Source organism: Syngnathus floridae, chromosome 2, assembly GCF_059516105.1.
Source record: "Syngnathus floridae isolate MCC-2025c chromosome 2, RoL_Sflo_1.0, whole genome shotgun sequence".
Classification (NCBI taxonomy): Eukaryota; Metazoa; Chordata; class Actinopteri; order Syngnathiformes; family Syngnathidae; genus Syngnathus; species Syngnathus floridae.
Genome location: NC_142414.1, coordinates 957,811 through 963,667, shown reverse-complemented (window position 1 = coordinate 963,667; position 5,857 = coordinate 957,811). Strand labels below are relative to the sequence as shown.

At 42.8% G+C, this 5,857-nt stretch overlaps 1 long non-coding RNA gene across 1 annotated transcript; it reads left to right on the top strand.

The window, feature by feature from the left end:
* The first annotated feature begins 594 nt into the window (after positions 1 to 594).
* On the top strand, positions 595 to 3,448 carry LOC148401230 (uncharacterized). Its single transcript, XR_015857169.1, has 3 exons — positions 595 to 761; positions 885 to 962; positions 2,821 to 3,448. It is a non-coding gene; the product is annotated as an uncharacterized LOC148401230 (long non-coding RNA).
* Positions 3,449 to 5,857: the final 2,409 nt, after the last annotated feature.

The following is a 5,857-nucleotide window of genomic DNA, read 5'->3' as shown; positions in this document are numbered from 1 at the left end:
TTTGTGCCGTAGATTTTGTGTCTATGCCTAGTATTTAAACAAAATCATAATTTAAACGACTTCTTTCCTTCATTCACTTTGGAAATTTGGAATTGCAGCAAATCGAATTTTGCCAGGGAACAAAAATAGATCAATTAAACTAAATAAGTCTTCTTCCCATTAAATAAATTAAAAAAGTCTGTCTTGTAACCAGTCCTTTTCAAACAAGTAAAGTCTGCCCATTTTGTGCCGTCGATTTTGTGTTAATGCCTAGTATTTATACAAAATCATAATTTAAAGGACTTCATTCCTTCATTCACTTTGGAAATTTGGAATTGCAGCACATCAAATTTTGCCTGGGAAGAAAAGTAGATTAAATAAATTTAATAAGTCTTACTACTTCCCATTAAATAAATTAAATACGTCTTACTTGTTCCCACTCCTTTTCAAAACAGTAGTTTAAAACGAGGGCCCTTCACTCAATCTTTAACCTCAACCCCGCACGTTGTGTTGTATCTGTGAATGTTGGTTGTGGCCAAATGATAGTTTTCTTTCATTCGTTTAGGTTCCAAGAAAACTTGATGTAACTCTACTTTTAACTGCCGTTTCAGATAAGCGGGTATTACGTCGCAGTCATGTGCCGCGGATATGACGTAATTGCCCGAACCTCCGCCAAAATTCAAATCTGTTGGCGCGATGGCCGTGAGCCACTGAGCAGCGACGATTATCAACAGAAATATCTTTATTTTCTGCTTGCAACTGGACCGTCTAGAGCGTACACGGTAAGTAACACTCATTGTGTTTAAGGAGATTTACGTTTGTAATAGCAGAAGTGTAGCCGCGTTGCGTTGTACGTGTGAAAATTGGTCGAGGCGAAATGTTAATGTTTAATTTCATTCCTTTAGGTTCCACGGTGTTTGTTGGCTGCAAGTTTTCCACTGCAAGAAGAGGCTCGTATCATTGACCAGGAGCGAGCTACAATGGTGAGTAGCCATAACATTTATGTTAAACACTTCCTATTTCATGTCTAACAGTACTTGATTTAACAAATAACCATAAATTAATACAGTGTGGGCACTGAAGTTAACATATGTGATTATACTGCCTAATCTGTCACGGAGTAGATTGTTGCAAAGTAATATAAGATCCAAAGTTGTAATTCAGAATAGTTTTCAAAAGAAGGCCATTAGAATTATATACAAGTGTGATTACCCTTAATATAACAACAAGCTATTAATTAAATCACAAATTCTTCAATTCAAAGATTTGGTAGATTATCAGACAAATAATGTCTAACAGTAATTGATTTAACACATCACGATAAGTAGATTGAGTGTGGGCACTCTCAAGTTAACAGATATGATTATACTGCCTAATCTGTTACAGAGTATGTTGTTGCCAAGTAATGTAGAATAGATCCAAAGTAGTAATCCAGAATAGTTTTGAAGAGGCCATTAGAATAATAAACAAATCTGATTACCTTGAACATAATAACAAGCTAAGTGTTTAATATGTCCTATGAAGTCAAAATTGGGCACCATCATGTGGTGAAATTTGGAATTGCATCACATCCAATTTTGCCTGGGAACAAACAGATTAAATAAATCTTAGTTTTGAATAAGCCACTCCTTCTCAAACAAGTAAACTCTGCCCATTTCGCGCAGTAGATGTTCTGTTAATATCTAGTATTTATACAAAGTCATAATTTAAATTGCTTTCAACCTTCATTCATCGGTTCAACCAACATTACTCGCTCTTATTACCAACTTGTATTGATTTAACTAAGCGTTTAATACTTCCTATCAGGTCTCAAGGCAAGATTTGGCAAAATACAATTTCAGCAAATCCAATTTTGCCAGGGAACAAAAATAGATTAAATAAACTAAATAAGTCTTCTTCCCATTAAATAAATCAGAAAAGTCTGTCTTGTAACCAGTCCTCTTCAAACAAGTAAAGTCTGCCCATTTTGTGCCGTAGATTTTGTGTCTATGCCTAGTATTTAAGCAAAATCATAATTTAAAAGACTTCTTTCCTTCATTCACTTTGGAAATTTGGAATTGCAGCAAATCGAATTTTGCCAGGGAACAAAAATAGATCAATTAAACTAAATAAGTCTTCTTCCCATTAAATAAATTAAAAAAGTCTGTCTTGTAACCAGTCCTTTTCAAACAAGTAAAGTCTGCCCATTTTGTGCCGTCGATTTTGTGTTAATGCCTAGTATTTATACAAAATCATAATTTAAAGGACTTCATTCCTTCATTCACTTTGGAAATTTGGAATTGCAGCACATCAAATTTTGCCTGGGAAGAAAAGTAGATTAAATAAATTTAATAAGTCTTACTACTTCCCATTAAATAAATTAAATACGTCTTACTTGTTCCCACTCCTTTTCAAAAAAGTAGTTTAAAACGAGGTCCCTTCACTCAACCTTTAACCCTATTTATTCACCTTCTAGGCTAAGTGTTAAAGGCTAAGTGTTAAAGGCTAAGTGTTAAAGGCTAAGTGTTAAAGGCTAAGTGTTAGAGGCTAAGTGCCAGAGGCTAGGCGCCAGAGGCGAGTTTTTGTGGGCTGAAGTTTTAGTGGGGTTAGTGTGAATACAATCCAAAAGAATACAACAGAATACAATACAATAGAATATAATACATAGATTAAATTCAATAGCTCTTACTACTTCCCATTAAATAAATTAAATACGTCTTACTTGTTCCCAATCCTTTTCAAAAAAGTAGTTTAAAACGAGGGCCCTTCACTCAACCTTTAACCTCAACCCCGCACGTCACATTGTGTTGTATCTGTGAATGTTGGTTGTGGCCAAATGATAGTTTTCTTTCATTCGTTTAGGTTCCACGGTGTTTGTTGGCTATGTTTTCCACTGTCAGAAGGATGAAAATACAAAGTACAACGCTTGGACGTGGGCGAAGACGTCACCGGTGAGTCCTTCCTTCCTATTTATTTACCTTCTAGATGCTAGAGGCTAAGTGTTAGAGGCTAAGTGTTAGAGGCTAAGTGTTAAAGGCAACACAATACGAACAACACAACACAATACGAACAACTCAACACAATATGAACAACACAATATGAACAACACAACACAATACGAACAACACAACACAATACGAACAACACAACACAATACGAACAACACAACACATTACGAACAACACAACACAATACGAACAACACAACGATACTGCACTGAACAACACGATACCGCACTGAGAAACACGATTCCGCACTGAACAACACGATACCGCACTGAACAACACCATGCCGCACTGAACACCATGCCACACTGAACAACACCATCCCGCACTGAACAACACCATGCCGCACTAAACAACACCATGCCGCACTGAACAACACCATGCCTCACTGAACGACACCATGCCGCACTGAAAGACACCATGCCGCACTGAACGACACCATGCCGCACTGAAAGACACCATCCCGCACTGAACACCATGCCGCACTGAACAACACCATCCTGCACTGAACAACACCATCCCGCACTGAACAACACCATGCCGCACTGAACAACATTATGCCGCACTGAACATTATGCCGCACTGAACAACACCATGCCGCACTGAACAACACCATGCCGCACTGAACAACATTATGCCGCACTGAACAACACCATGCCGCACTGAACAACACCATGCCGCACTGAACAACACCATGCCGCACTGAACAACACCATGCCGCACTGAACAACATTATGCCGCACTGAACAACACCATGCCGCACTGAACAACACCATCCTGCACTGAACAACACCATTCTGCATTGAACACCATGCCGCACTGAACAACACCATCCCGCACTGAACAACACCATCCCGCACTGAACAACACCATGCCGCACTGAACAACATTATGCCGCACTGAACAACATTATGCCGCACTGAACAACACCATGCCGCACTGAACAACACCATGCCGCACTGAACAACACCATGCCGCACTGAATAACATTATAACGCACTGAACAACACCATCCCGCACTGAACAACACCATGCCGCACTAAACAACATTATGCCGCACTGAACAACATTATGCCGAAATGAACAACACCATGCCGCACTGAACAACACCATGCCGCACTGAACAACACCATGCCGCACTGAACAACACCATGCCGCACTGAACAACACGATCCCGCATTGAACACCATCCCGCACTGAACAACACCATGCCGCACTGAACAACACCATGCCGCACTGAACAACACCATGCCGCACTGAACAACACCATGCCGCACTGAACAACACCATTCCGCACTGAACAACACCATTCCGCACTGAACAACATTATGCCGCACTGAACAACATTATGCCGCACTGAACAACATTATGCCGCACTGAACAACACCATGCCGCACTGAACAACACCATGCCGCACTGAACAACACCATGCCGCACTGAACAACACGATCCCGCATTGAACAACACCATGCCGCACTGAACAACACCATCCTGCACTGAACAACACCATCCCGCACTGAACAACACCATGCCGCACTGAACAACACCATGCCGCAATGAACAACACCATCCCGCACTGAACAACACCATGCCGCACTGAGCAACACCATGCCGCACTGAGCAACACCATCCCGCACTGAACAACACCATGCCGCACTGAACAACACCATGCCGCACTGAACAACACCATGCCGCACTGAACAACATTACGCTGCACTGAACAACACCATGCCGCACTGAACAACACCATGCCGCACTGAACAACACCATGCCGCATTGAACAACACCATGCCGCATTGAACAACACCATGCCGCACTGAACAACACCATCCTGCACTGAACAACACCATGCCGCATTGAACAACACCATGCCGCACTGAACAACACCATCCTGCACTGAACAACACCATCCCGCACTGAACAACACCATCCCGCATTGAACAACACCATCCTGCACTGAACAACACCATGCCGCACTGAACAACACCATGCCGCACTGAACAACACCATTCCGCACTGAACAACACCATTCCGCACTGAACAACACCATGCCGCACTGAACAACACCATCCCGCACTGAACAACACCATACCGCATTGAACAACACCATCCTGCACTGAACAACACCATCCTGCACTGAACAACACCATGCCGCACTGAACAACACCATGTCGCACTGAACAACACCATGCCGCACTGAACAACACCATGCCGCACTGAAAAACACCATGCCGCACTGAACAACACCATCCCGCACTGAACAACACCATGCCGCATTGAACAACACCATGCCGCACTGAACAACACCATGCCGCACTGAACAACATTATGCTGCACTGAACAACATTATGCCGCACTGAACAACATTATGCCGCACTGAACAACACCATGCCGCACTGAACAACACCATGCCGCACTGAACAACACCATTCCGCACTGAACAACACCATTCCGCACTGAACAACATTATGCCGAAATGAACAACACCATGCCGCACTGAACAACACCATCCCGCACTGAACAACACCATGCCGCACTTAACGACATTATGGCGCACTGAACAACATTATGCCGCACTGAACAACACCATGCCGCACTGAACAACAACATGCCGCACTGAACAACACCATGCCGCACTGAACAACATTATGCCGCACTGAACAACATTATGCCGCACTGAACACCATGCCGCACTGAACAACACCATGCCTTACTGAACAACACCATGCCGCACTGAACAACACGACGTCGCACTGAACAACACGACGCCGCACAGAACAACACGACGCCACACAGAATAACACAATACCGCACAGAACAACACAATACCGCACAAACAGTTTTAGATAATATTACGTCGCAGCCATGTGACGCGGACATGACGTCAATAGGCG